At 40.6% G+C, this 15043-nt stretch overlaps 1 protein-coding gene across 1 annotated transcript in view; it reads left to right on the plus strand.

Moving 5' to 3' along the window:
• Nucleotides 1–15043, plus strand: part of GABBR2 (gamma-aminobutyric acid type B receptor subunit 2) — an 861105-nt gene that overhangs the window by 804186 nt on the left and 41876 nt on the right. The window lies entirely within an intron of this gene.

Raw genomic sequence — 15043 nt, forward strand, 5'->3', positions numbered from 1 at the left:
CTACTAGGCCTTTGCCCAAAGAGATCAAAGACAAAGGGGAAAGATAGCAAAGTCAATAGATAGAGTGACTACAACATTGTAAAGGAAACAACTTTGAAAAACACAAAAATCTATTGCAATGACAAGCCCCAAATTCAGAAGATTGATATTAAAGCAAGCATTTCATGTCTTGATGGAGAGGTGATGGACTGTAGGTGCCAGATAAGACATACATTTTTCAGAAATAATAAATAAATACAAAACAAATTTGTTTTGCTTAAAAAAAAATCAAAAGTATCCTCCAGGCAATTAAGGAAGGAAACTTTGCCATGAGCCACAAGTTCTCTTAACCTTCAGGGTAACACCTCCTAACTTCCCTTTTTGACTGAACTACAATGTAATTATCTAGCAAATTATTCCTAAAACTCTCAATCTCAAATCCTTGCTTCCTGCTTAATCCTTCCCACCAAAAAAACAGTGAGTGTGTGTATGTGTGTGTATGTGTGCATGTGTATCAAGCCCCTTAACACTCTAACAGAATCTTCACCCACCAACCATACCTACAGTGTTGACCTGGGGTAGAACTCCTGATCTTAATGATGGGGTTATATTAGCAGTATTCTAACAGATGGAGCTAGAATCAGAAAATAAGTTTCACTGGTGGGTGTGTCAAAACTCTGATTCTAATTTCCTTAATTTTAACTGACTTTCTTATTATAAAAAGAAAAATTAAGATCCCTTCCATATCTTATTTGAGACAAAATCCTTTGACCATTTATATATTGGGGAATGACTCTTGTTCTTATATATTTGAATCATTTCCATATATATCTTGGAAATCAGATCATTATAAGAAATTTGCTGCAAAGATTTTTTAATGTGTTGTTTGTTTTTTTTTAACTAACTCCAAAACGCAAGACTAAGCTTCTTAAAGTGCACCAGAGCTCTGGGAGTTCGTAGATACCCACAGATACCTTCTTGGCCTTATCTAAGACATTGCAAAATTCCTTTCACTGAACTGAAGAAAAGAGAGAGACTCTAAGGGTACATAGCCAGTAGGGTAATTAAATTAGATTATATCCTTCTTTAGGGTAGGGATTAAATCTTCTAAAAAGTCAGTTTGATAACTGGAGTCAGAAAGACTTGAGTTCAAATTTGGCCTTAGACATTTACTACCTCTTTGACCCTAGACAAGTCACTTAACCTCTCTCAGCCTCAGTTTCCTCATCTGTAAAATGGAGATGATATTAATAGCATCTACCTCCCAGGGTGGTTGTAAGGATAAATTAGATAATATTTGTAAAATGCTTTACAAACCTTAAAATGTTATATAAATGCTAGCTATTATGCTTGTTTGACTTGTTTTGTAAACAATGGGTAAATTTTGTTTTCTGATTTAAAATACCTCAGAATCTGAAGCAACATGGTATAATGGACAGGGCACTTTTACTTTTAAGGAAAGAAAAGAAGCCTGGATTCAAACCCCACCGATACACTTAACGGGCTCTGTGACCCCAAAAACATTGTTTAACCTCTCTGTGCCTCAGTCTCTTCATTTGTAAGATGAACAGGTTGGGCTCAGTGGCCTCTGAGGTCTCTTCTAACTCTAATTCTATGATCCTGCATTCACTTGGCAGTTGTTTTCAGAAGGAAGAGAGATGGAGTCTGGCAGATTACAAGATTCTAGAAAACTGAGCAGAATTTTGCAATTTGATTCATCTCATCTGGCTACCCTTCCCATTGAAGACACTTAAGCGTTTAAAATTGCCTATCTGTTGAAGGTCCCTGAGGGGTAATGCTATGTTTTTGGACAAATATGTCTTCTTTTCCTATCCATCAAATCATATCATACAGGCAGGCCTTGGAGTTGTTTTATATTCTTCTCTGCAGAAGAATATAGAGCAAAGGTTCTGAACTTGTGGCCCACACACCCCTAAGGGGCCCCTAGAGTTTTTGCAAGGGATCCATCTCATTAAATGACTCATAATCATAAACAAACATATCTTCTGTGGGCTGAATAAATTATATGTCTTACACATACATGTATTATTATTTTTCAAAAGCATATGGATTCTGCAGTGAGTGATAAAATACAAATTCATTTTAAAGTTTTACTGAATTCATAGTAGCTTTTTGTCATTATGTATTATCTCAACCAATGAATACTAATAGTATAATGTGGGGGGGAGTGAAATTTGTCGACAATAGAAAGAGCCCCACAAACACAGATTTTAGGAGCCAATTTAGGAGATTTTAGGTATTGAGTGCAAACAAAGGAAGAGGACCTTGGACCACGGAATGATTGCAGATGGTGGTTAAGTCCAGAGCTGTCCCAGTATATAGGGATAGAACAAAGCAAGTCCAAAGAGAGGTGGGCAGGACCACGAGGGAATGTGAAACTGCTAACAGAGACTCAGGGGAAAGAGGAGAGGCCACCTGATCATAGAACTGGACCTGGATCCTCTAGTCTAGAAGTTTATAAGCTCATGAACTTGGATGGGGAAAAAGTACATCTTTATTTCAGTGTCATTGATTTCCTTTGTAATCCGATGTATTTTATTTTATACATTTGAAAGCACATTCTGACGAAAGCCTCCAGAGTCTTCACCAGACTGCTCAAGGTATCCATGACACAAAAAAGGGAAGGGAGCAGAAGGGAATAAGCATTTATGTAGTACCTACTATATATGTATATCAAGAACTTTTTTTAATAAATATTATCCCATTTGAGCCTCAAAACAACACTTTGGGGTAGGTTATCCCCATTTTACAGTTGAAGAAACAGGTTAAGTGATTTGCCCAGGGTCACATGGCCAATAAATTTCTGAGGCAGGATTTGAACTCAGCTCTTTCTGAGTCCAGGTTCAGTGTTCTATGAACTAGAGTACTTAGCTGGCTGCTAAAAGTTAAGAACTCCAGATCCAATCCAACCACTTTCTCTGAAACTGAGAAACTAGGTGCTTCCCTAAGGTAACATAGACAGTACATGTCAGAGCCAGGTCAGGAATTCAGGTCATCTGCTTCCAGACCAAAGTAATCTCTCCACTGTATCAAGCTACTGCTTTGTCTCTAAGTATTTGAAGGACTGTTGTATGAAAGAGCAATTCAGGGGGAGCTCAGTGGCCCATGGACAGAGCACCATTCCTGGAGTCAGGACAACTTGAATTAAAATTTGACTCAGACACTTACTAGCTGTGTGACCCTGGGCAAGTCATTTAACTCCGATTGCAAAAAGGAAAGAAGACGAGAGGAGAGGAGAGGAGAGGAGAGGAGAGAAGAGAAGAGAAGAGAAGAGAAGAGAAGAGAAGAGAAGCAATTAGTTAGACAGGTTCTGTTTGGTCATGGAGGACAGAACTAGAACCAGCAGGAAAGTTAGTGACATGGTTTAACAGAGAGAGTACTAGACTTGAAGATGGAAGCTGGGATTTGAATCACAGTTCTTCTGCTACTTATCATCTATATGACTTTGAGCAAGTCACATACCTATCTCTAGGACTCAGTTTCCTCATCCATCAAATAGATCATCCCAAAGGGCTCTTCTAACTCTAAATCTATGATCCTAAGTTACAGAGAGGGCAGCTAGGTAATGTAGTGGTACCTGGAGTCAGGAAGATTAATCTTCCTGAGTTCAAATCTGACCTCAGACACTTACTAGCTGTGTGACCTTGAGCAAGCCACTTAATGATGTTTGCTTAGGTTTCCTCATTTGTAAAATTAGCTGGAGAAGGAAATGGCAAACCACTCCAATACCTTTGCCAAGAAAACCCAAAATGGGATCATGAAAAGTCAGACACAACGCAAAAAAAACTGTATAAAGTTAAAGAGAGGCCAGTTTCAAATCAATATTAGAAAGAGCTTCCTAACAGTTATGGCTATCCAACAATGGAATGGGCTACCTTTAAAAAAAAAAAAAACAATGAGTTCCCCATCACTATAAGTATTCAAGCAGAGGTTTGTTAGGGAAATGTCTCTACTGTTGTAGACAAACTTCATCCATCAGGCAGGCGGGGGAGGGAAGATGTTGAATGAGGCAACTTCTAATCCTAGGATTCTATAATTCAATTAAATTCATATAATCATAATTGACTCTTTGGGAATTCACTACCAGCATCCAGTGCAACGTAGATCAGAGTTCAGTGAATAAGCTTTTCTTCTTGTTTGTTTTTGCCTTGAACTGGATAACACAGGCTTAGGATGAGGCTCATTTGTTTCCAAAAAATCCAGATTTAAAAATCTCAAGTTCTGGGTGATTAACGGATTCAAACAAAATAAAGAGAAACAACCAATTCTGTGTGCTTTTGATTTCACGTTTCCCCATTCTTTGTCAAGGATGCTCAGATTCATGGAATCCTCAGGTCTCTTCAAGTGCTTCTGCAAGAAGCCTTCCCTGTTTCTTCCTGTCACTCCCCAAATTCTGATGAAATTACTCTATTTTATATATAAAGTATATTTTGCATTTACTTTTTTGTGATCTGTTGTCTCACTCCCATTAGAATGTAAGCTCCTGGAGGGCAGGGACTGTGTTTTTCTCTTTTTTCCTTTCTTTCTTTTTCTTTCTTCTATTCCCAGTGCCTTATGCAGTTCTTTGCATGTAGTACAGGCTTTATAAATATTTGTTGAATTAAATTAAATTGAATGCTACCCTTGTTCTCTAAGAACTGAATTTGCATTCTACAAGGGAGAGGTAGATACCTTCACTTCAGAATCCCTTTCTCTTCTAGGATCAAGGGTGGGTGTCCAGGTAGATGGTGGATACAGCCCTGAAGGCTTCCTGGTCCTCTGGTGGACGTTCCTAGGGGTACACTTCTGTTCCTCACTCTGCACTCTAACCCTAAATGTGCAAGATAAAACTCAGACCCTTGGTATTATCCTTACACCAATTAGCTAAAGACATACTGTTAAGCATCCTCAAGGACATTTGTCTTGATTTTCAGAGTTCATAGTTTAGCAGGAACCAGACTCAGGATGTAGTAGAAATTGGAATCAACAGGAGCAAATAGGTTCTGAATTAGGGTCACTCACTGCAGCAATTGTATTGAGGGCCCTATGAATTCCAAGAGTTTAAAAATCAAAAGAAGACCTAATCAGTTTCTCCTAATCATTTTAACTCCTTCATCTGTTGGGAAAACCCTCTCCAAATGAATAATTATGGTGTAACTCTGGATTCACATTCAAGAATAGGAAAAAAGTCCACGTGTAAGGCTTTTTTATCCCAAAGAGATTTATTTTTTAATAATACTTTCTTTTTTCCCAATTCCATGTAAAAACAAATTTTAACATTGATTATTTTAACTTTCAAGTTCCAAATTCTCTCCCTCCTCCTTGAGACAGTAAGCAATTTCTTATAAGTTATGCATGTGCAAAACATTTCCATATTAGTCATGTTATGAAAGAAAACACACCAAAAAAAAAAAAAAAAAAAAAAGTTTTTTTCAATCTGCATTCAGATTCCATCAGTTCTTTCTCTGAAGGTGGACAGCATTTTTTCAACTTTAGTCCTTTGGGGTTGTCTTGCATCACTGTATTGCTAAAAATAGCTAAGTCATTCATAGTTCTTCATCATACAATATTGCTGTTGCTGTGTACCATGTTCCCCTGGTTCTTCTCACTTCACTTTGCATCAGTTCATGTAAGTCTTTCCAGGTTTTTCTGAAATTATCCTGCTCATTTCTTATAGCACAATAGTATTCCATTACAATCACACAACTTGTTCAGACATTCCCCACTTGATGGATATCCCCTTGTTTTCTAATTCTTTGCCACCACAAAAAAAAACTGCTATAAATATTTTTGTACAAATATATTCTTTTCCCTCTTTTTTTTTATCTATTTGTGATACAGACCTAGTAATGGTATTGTTGGGTCAAAGAGTATGCACAGCTTTATCGCCTTTTCAGCATAACAACAAGAAACATTGATTGAGCACTTAACTGGGCTAGGGATAAGGATATAAGACTGAGTCCCTGCCCTCATATATACATGATGTCCTTGAATACTTTTTAAGCTTTAGTAGTGTAAAACTGCACTAAGATTTTTTGGGATACCCTATATATAAAAAAAAAAGCTTAGGCCAGCTAGGTGGTACAGTGAATAGAGGATCAGCCCTAAAGTCAGGAGGACCTGAGTTCAAATTTGACTTCAGATATGTGACACTTAACTAGCTGTGTGACCTTGGGCAAGTCACTTAACCCCAACTGCCTTGCCTTCCCCCTCCAAAAAAAAGAGCTTACAATCTGATTGGGGAAACAAGGTTTAGGTCAAATGAGTGCTTTGCAGACTTTCAAGTGATATATAACTTTCAGCTATCCTTATTATTATTTCATTCATCCCTATGTTCAATGGAATTAGTTAGAAATAGTCTTGGGACAAGTTACTACCATAATGCTTTGGTTTGGTTTGTTTTTCTGTCTAATTCTCAGCAACCTGTTTATTACATAAGTAAATAAAATTATTGTGTTTTTGTAATTGAATTAAAGTGTTGAAATGCAAGCTCATCTTCTATAGTTATTGCTGTTCAGTCATTTGACCCTATTTGGGGTTTTCTTGGCAAAGATACTGGGGTGGTTTGTCATTGCCCTCAGCAGCTCATTTTACAAATAAGGAAACTGAGGAAAACAGGTTTAAGTGACTTGCTCAAGGTCACATAGCTAGTGTCTGAGGTCAGATTTGAACTCAGGAAGAAGAATCTCCCCAGTGTGCCACTAAAAACTGCCCTAAAAGCATATTGTTGTTGTTGCTGCTGCTGCTACTATTATTAATATTTGTCTGTACTTTATTTCGTTGGTATGGAGCTCTGGTATCCACCTCAAATAGAAACAGGAGCCACTAACATATATAAGGATTTCTTAGAAAAACCACATATTAACATTATCTACTATATTAACATTATCTACTCTATTTTTGTTTATTTTGTTAAACATTTCCCTATTACCTTCTAAGGTTCTGGAGGCATAAGGGGGTGTTGTGGGCCACACCTGGCCTCCTGACCCTATGTCTGACACCTCTGGTGTAGAGAATTCCCAGTGAGGATATGCCTCTCCCAATGCAGATTCACAGTGGCAGCATTACCTACCTAAGTAACCTTGAACTAGTCAGTGAGGCTTTGGGTCTCAGTTTCCTCAACTTTAAAATGGGGGGGGGGGGTTTGGACTAACTAACCTCAAAGAACCCTTCTAGCTCTAAGGGTATGATCTTTTGAACTGCTGAAGGGCACCAAGTACTTAAATGTCTTGCCCAGGGTCACACAAAGGCAATATGTGTCAGAGGCAACTTGAACCCATATATTATAGTAACATAGACTTTGTGAGTCAGTCAACAAACATTTACCAAGTATTTACTATGTTCCTAGTGCTGTGCTAAGTACTCAGGATGCCAGGAAGAAACAAGAACAATCCCTGACCTCAGGGAGCTCACATTCTAATTGGGAAGGAAAGGGGAAGAGAGAGAAAATACAAACTATGAACATGTATAGATATATATAGGGCGTCCCAAAAGTCCTTATGCAGTTTAAAACTTAAAGCTTTGAACTTTTGGGACACCTTGTCTACAGGGTAAATGGAAAGCAATCTCAGAGAGAATGCACTAAGAGTGGAAGGAGGTGGGGGCAAAAAACGTCTTGCAAAAAATAAGATAATTGAGCTGAGTCTTGATGAGATCTAGAGAAGCCAGGAGGGAGAGAGAGCATTCCACGAACAGGGTTCAGTCAGCAAAAAGGCAGAGTGGGAAGGTGGGAGGTGCTATGTGGGCAAAAGTAAGGTCATTGTTGCTGAAATGTAGGCAGAAGGCAGTCAATTGTAAGAAGACTAGAAAGGTAGAAAGGAGCCAAATTGTGAAAGGCTTTAAATGTCAAACAGGATTTTCTATTTGATCCTGGAGATAATAGGGAGCCACTAGGGTTTATAGAGATGGAAGGGACCTTAGTCTTGTAGCCCAATTGTATTGTTGTTGACTTATGTCTGACTCTTTGTGACTCCATGGACACCAGTAGTGTCAAGGCAAATAGAGATTAAGTGACTTGCCCAGGATCACACAGCTAAAAAGTGACTGAGGCCAAATTTGAACTCAGAGCTTCCTGACTCCAGGTTGAACTCTCCATCCACTGAGTCACCTAACTGCCCTTCATTTTATAGTTGAGGAAACTGAGGCCCAGAAAAGCTAAGTGTCTTGCCCAGGGTCACACAGTTATCCCAGGTCAGAGGCAACTTGGACTCAGATCTTCCTTACCCTGAGGCTCTCTATCACCTGCTCTACTCTGATTCTCACTTTGTCATTTTTGGAATTAATTATTTTCATCGTCATAAAGACGGTTACAAAGACAAGACATGCAAAGTGCTGAACGGGCTGTCCCCAGGGTATGTGCTCTTGTAGTTCAGATAGATGCATGATTCGTTCTTCCTTTCTCCCCATGTCACACCCTGAGATCCTTGAATACAGTTGGGCCTAAAGAGCCCTGACTTCATTCAGATGTACCAGAAAATGTTGGTGAATCTTCTCGAGGCCCACGCACCCAACAGGGCTTGAACAGTCGGCGCCCATTAGACAGAATTCTGCCAGACTTGTTCCGCCCATGTGGATTTGCCTTTGGCCTGGATGGTGAGGGAATTCATTCTCTCCCACCTTAAATCCACCTTGTTTTGTTTAAAAGAAATTCACCTTTTTTTCCATGAATGGATGAATGAACTCTTTCTGGACAAGGACTGCCTCTTTTTTCTGTGTTGCATCTCCAGTACTAGGCACATAATAGATGCTTAGAGGAATGAATGATAAATAAGCCCTCATCGATTGATTAATTGATCAACTGTGCTTACAAGGTGTTTGTCCTAGCGTCAGATGGAGAAGATATTCCCCACTGTGTTCAAGTCATGTCTTAAGAAAGCAAATGTTTGGGGCAGCTAGGTGGCGCAGTGAATAGAACACCGGCCTGGAGTCAGGAGGACCTGAGTTCAGATCCGGCCTCAGATACATAACACAAAAACTAGTCGTGTGACCTTGGGCAAGTCACTTAACCCCAATTGCCCTCCAAAAAGCAAATGTTCTCCAAGTGGATGGTGTTATTCAGGCTCACACATTATCTTCCTACTCCTATACTTAGCATTAGGAATGAAAGGGGGTCCAGGGAGGAAATGATAGAGATCATTGGAATGGGAAGGGAGCAGGTGCTCTGAAGAAAAGGATAAGGACTCTGTCTGGACATTCAGACCTCCCCCCATGCAAGCTTTGTATCCCCAGTGCCTTCCAATACAGTATCCTGCACATAGGACACACTTAATTACTAAATTGAGTTGAGATGAAATGGGAAATACTGGGAACTAAATAAAACATATATTTATTTGTTCCCCTTTTCCCCAGAGGCTAGAACTAGTAGGAGGCTAGATAGAGTCAGATTTAGGCTTAATATAAGGAAAAACTTGTACTAGTTAGAGAAGCTACATAGTTCAGTGATAGAGTGCCAGACTTGGAATCAGGAAGACCTGAGTTCAAATTTGGTCTGCAAAGGTACTGCCTCCTCAAGTCTCCTCTGAGTCTGTAAGCATGCCAGGAACATCTAAATGATCCTAGAGAACTTCCCTGTCTTCTCTACCCAGCCCCTCCCAGCCCTCCTAATGCCTATTCATCCCACCCCACTCATTATTCTGGATGAGCCCTGCCTCCCCACACCACCTGTATCCACTCACTTTCCCAAGGATGAGGATTCCTGGCTGAGGGATGAAGAGACCAAAGGGTTACAAGTATCCAGGTTCCCTGACCTTAACCCTAGGAAGCCTGAGTCAATCCAAGAGACTCCCAGGGAATGCAACACTGAAGCCAAATAAGAAAATGTCTTGGGGCGGCCAGGTGGCTCAGCGAGTAAGAGCACTGGCTCCAGTGTTGGGACGACCTGGAGATCGAATCCCCGGCTCAGACATTCAGCACCACACCCAGAAATAACTGGCCGTGTAACCTTGAGCAAGTTACTTAACCCCGATTGCTTAAAAAAAAAAAAATGTCTTGTTTTCCATTCTTAAATTTACTTCTCTCCCACCAGCACCACTTTAAACTGTGGTATACAGGAAAGAACACTGAGCTGGAAGAGGGGGTTGGGGGGAAGTCAGGAAACCTGGCTTCTAGTCCTGGTTCTACCACAGGCCCATTGTGCAAAATCAAGTAAGTAGTCCCCTCTCTGGACCCAAGTATTCCTCATCTGCACAATGGACTGATTGTGGGGCAGCTAGGTGGCACAGTGAATACATCACTGGCCCTGGAGTCAGGAGGACCTGAGTTCAAATCTAACCTCAGACACAACACAAAACTAGCCCCGTAACCTTGGGCAAGTTACTTAACCCCAACTGCCCTACTTTCCCCTCTCCAAAAAATAAAAAAAAGAAAATGAGGGTGCAGAGTCAAGATGGCAGAGTAGAAGCAGGACCTCTGCAGGGCTCCAGCTTCCACCTTCCCCAATCCCTGTAAAAAGGGGGACTCTGAACAAACTTTGGAGCTGCAGAACCCACAAAATGACAAAGAGAAGCTAACCTCCCACTGAGGACAGCCCAGCTGGCCAGCAGGGAGCAGCCAGAGCAGTGCTCTGGGAGCCCAGCCCAGCCCCACACCGAGGCTTTAGCCCCAGGGCGGGCCAGAAGAGCCCCCGGCTGGAGGGACCCCAGATCACCAGCAGCTGTGGCTGTTTCCAGATTTATCAACACACAGAAGCAAAGGACAAAGTGAGAGGTCAGTGCAGTCTCGACTTTGGGACCCAGTAAGTGGGAGTGTGTGGCTTTTGCCCCAGGGGCAAGAAGCCCCTAAGATTCAGGCACAGCCAACCAGCGCCATGTGGCAACTTCAGCTCCTGGCCTGCAGAGTGTAGAGGGACCAAGCGACCAGTCTGAGGGGTAATCACTCTTGCTTTAACCTGCTTGGATCTGGATTGCAGTCTAGGGTGGAGGTCCTGGGGTGTGTGACCAGCTCGCCAGGGAGTGTGGAGGCCTCAGAGAGGGTACCCATCTAATACCTCCGGCAGTTGAGAAAACCCCAGCATTTGGGACAAAAGCTCCCCTGTCTGGTGGTAGAGTCCTACTGTGGCAAAAAGCCAAGGGGTCAAGTGACTGAGGGGTGACATAACCAGGCAAAGAAAACAAAGCAGACAGAAGATTCCAGCATTAGACTCCTATTTGGGGGACAAAAAGGAGCAAGGCATGGAACAAGAGGAAGACAGTGAAGTCAGAACTCCTGCACCAAAAGCTTCAAAGGAAAATACAAGCTGGTTACAGGCCATAGAGGACCTTAAGAAGCAGATAAGAGAAGTGGAGGAAAAATTGGGAAGAGAAATGAGAACGATGCAAGAAAATTACAAAATGAGAGTCAACAGCCTGACTGAGGAAAATAATACCTTAAAAAATAGACTAACTCAATTGGCAAAAGAGGCTCAAAAAGGCAATGAGGAGAAGAATGTCTTAAAAAGCTGAATTTGCCAGATGGAAAAAGAATCTCAAAAGCTCAATGAGAATCATTGCTTCAGAATTAGACTGGAACAAATGGAAGCTAATGACTTCATGAGAAAGAATAGAAGGCAATGTGAAATATCTCATGGGAAAAACCACTGACCTGGAAAATAGATCCAGGAGAGATAATTTAAAAATTATTGGACTACCTGAAAGCCATGATCAAAGTAAGAACCTAGAAATCATCCTCCAGGAAGTTTTCAAAGAAAACTGCCCTGATGTTTTAGAACCAGAAGGCAAAATAGAGGTTGAAAGAATCCACCAATCACCTCCTGAAAAAGATCCCAAAAAGAAAACTCCTAGAAATACTATAGCCAGGTTCCGGAATTCCCAGATTAAGGAGAGAATATTACAAGCAGCCAAGAAGAAATAATTCGAATATTGTGGAAACACAATCAGGATAACCCAGGATCTGGCAGCTTCTACACTGAGGGGTCGAAGGGCTTGGAATATGATTTCCGGAGGGTAAAGGAGCTGGGATTAAAACTAAGAATCACCTACCCAGCAAAACTGAGTATCATGTTTCAGGGGAAAATATGGTCATTCAGTGGAATAGAGGACTTTCAAGCATTCTTGATGAAAAAACCAGAGCTGAATAGAAAATTTGACATTCAGTTACAAAAAGCAAGAGAAGCTTGAGAAAGTAAACAGGGAAAATAAATCATAAGGAACTTATCAAAGTTGAACTATTAGCATTCCTACATGGAAAAATGATAATTGTAACTAATGAAACTTTTCTCAGTATGAAAATAGTTGAAGGGAATAGAAATATATATATGTCTATATATGGGCATATGAATACATATGTGAATGTGTGTATATATGTTTACAGGTATACATAGATAGAGGGCACAGGACCAATTTAATAGAAAGGGATGATACTTAAAAGGTGAAATTAAGAGGTGAGAGAGGAATATAATGAGAGGAGATGGGGAGAGACAGAATGGGGTAAACTATCTCATAAAAAAAGAGGCAAGGGAAAATGGTTACAATGGAGGGGAAGAATAGGAAGGCAAAAGGGAATGGGTCAACCTTATTCTCATAGAATTTGGCTTGGGGAGGGAATGAAATACTCACTAAATAGGGTATCTCACCCTACAGGAGAGTAGGGGGGAAGGGGATGAGAGGGGGGATGATGGAAGGAAGGGCAGGCTGGCAGGGAGAGAAGTTGGAAGCACCCACTTTTGAAAAGGGACAGGATCAAAGTAGAGAATAGAACAGGTGGGAGGTGGGATAGGAGGGACGGAAATATAGTCAGTCTTTTACAATATATCTACTATGGTAATGTTTTGCATTAGCTACGCATGTACAACCTATACTGAACTGCTTATCTTCCCAGTAAGGGTGGGTGACAAGGGAGGAAGGGATTGAATCTGGAATTCAAAGTTTTAAAATCAAATGTTTAAATATATATACTATTATTAATACTATTTTACATGTAATTGGGAAAGAAGATATACAGGCACTGGGGCATAGAGATCCACCATGCTCTACTGGAAAAGTCGAAGGGGGTATGGGAAAAGATATGGGAGAGAGCAGATTGGAGGAGGAGATATCCTGTGGGACTGCTATTTTGGGGTGGTGGGTAGGGGAAAACAGGGAGAAAATTTGTAACTCAAAATCTGGCAGAAATGAATGATGTAAATCAGAAGTTAATAAAGCATTTGAAAAATGAAAAATTTATTCAAAAAAAATGGACTGATTGAAGTAGAGACCAACATGGCTCAATTTCCAAAGATCCATCACCAAGTTGACCCCAGGTTGATGAATATTTTGGCCATGGCAGTTCCCAGTTTAGTTGCAGATGAGTTGTAATCTCCATTGCTGGGAGGAGTATTCACACCATGGAAATTTGCGGGGCAGTTAGGTGGCACAGTACATAGGGTACCAGGCCTGGAGTCAGGAAGACTCATCTTCCTGAGTTCAAATCCAGCCTCAGACACTTACTAGCTGTGTGACCCTGGAAAAGTCATTTTACCCTGTTTGCCTCAGTTCCTCATCTGTAAAATGAACTGGAAAAGGAAATGGCAAACCACTCTTGTATCTTTGCCAAGGAAACCAACAAAATTACAAATCCTTGAAATCCCAGGTTCTGGACACAGTTCTGTCATTAGCTAACTGTATGACCTTGAGTAAGCTATTTCTCCTTCCTGGGTCTCTGTTTCCTCTTCTTTAAGATGAAGTCAGACGATGATCTCTAAAGGTCCTTTCCAACTCCGGTAGTCTATAAATCCATCATTCTATGAATAAACACTTTTGTTTATTTGAACTAAGGTCTCTGCAATTTTTGTTTGCCCTGTCAATAAGCAAGTGCACAAGAATTTTCTAAGTCTGTGAATTGCTGCCTCACCCGGTATTTTTTACAGAATGACAGTTCTGCACAAGACACAGGATCTCAGTTAAGCAAATAAACTCAAGACATGCTTATCAAACCTTCAGGATGCCACAGAGCTGGAAAGGAAAACTAATAAAGTGGGTGACAGACGCAGCATCTGAACATTTTTTGACAGGGAGAACAATGAGCCAAAACTAACGAGCTGAAATTTAATAGGGATAAATGGAAATTTCTGCACATAAAGTTCAAAGAATTAACTGGGTAAACACAAGATGAGGAAGATAAGGCTTAAAAAAGCCAATCGTGTGAAAGAACCTGTGGGTTTTAGTGGACAGGAAACACACTATTAAGCAGCAGTGTAACATGGTGACAAGAGGTACAGAATCCAGAAATAAGGAGGCAATAGTCCCACTGTGCAATGCCCTGGTCAAACCACATCTAGAACATTCATGTGTTAAGTTCTAGGTACCACATCCTATTGTTATTCAATCATCTCATTCATGTCTAACTCTTCAAGACCCTACTTGGGGCTTTCTTGGTAAAAATACTGGAGCGGTTTGCCATTTCCTTCTCCAGCTCATTTTACAGATAAAGAAACTGAGGCAAACAGTGTTAAGTGACTTGCCCAGGGTCACACAGCTAATAAGTATCTGAGGCCAGATTTGAATTCAGGAAGATGAGTCTTTCTGATTTCCAGCCCAGCTCTATCCACTGCGCCACCGAGCAGTCAAGTCTTAGTAAAACACTAATAGGTTGGCAAGTATCCAGAGAAAGATAAACCAGATGGTGAGGGGACTAGAGAGTCTGCTATTAAGGGATCATGTGACGGAACTAGGAATGCTTACCCAGGAGAAGAGAAGACTTAGGTGGAACATGATGACTGTCTTCAAGTATTTGAAAACATACATTTATTTGTTCTCCTTTTCCCCAGAGGCTAAAACTAGGAGGACACTAGATAGAATCAGATTTAGGCTTAATATAAGGAAAGACTTTGTACTAGTTAGAGAAGCTAGGTAGTTCAGTGATAGAGTGCCAGACTTGGAGTCAGGAAGACCTGAGTTCAAATCTTGTCCCAGACATCACTAGCTATGTGACCCTGGGGAAGTCATCTAAACCTTTCTCAGTGCAAATTCTGGTCTGTAAAATAGGAATATTGATAGACCCTACTTCACAAAGTTGTTTGTAAGGATCAAGAGAGATAATGTATATAAAATATATGAAGATCATGTCTATAAAGTATATAAAGAAAACTTTA

Source organism: Petaurus breviceps, unplaced genomic scaffold, assembly GCF_028583685.1.
Source record: "Petaurus breviceps papuanus isolate PSGF00001 unplaced genomic scaffold, PetGlider_PUasm1.0 175, whole genome shotgun sequence".
Taxonomy (NCBI): domain Eukaryota; kingdom Metazoa; phylum Chordata; class Mammalia; order Diprotodontia; family Petauridae; genus Petaurus; species Petaurus breviceps.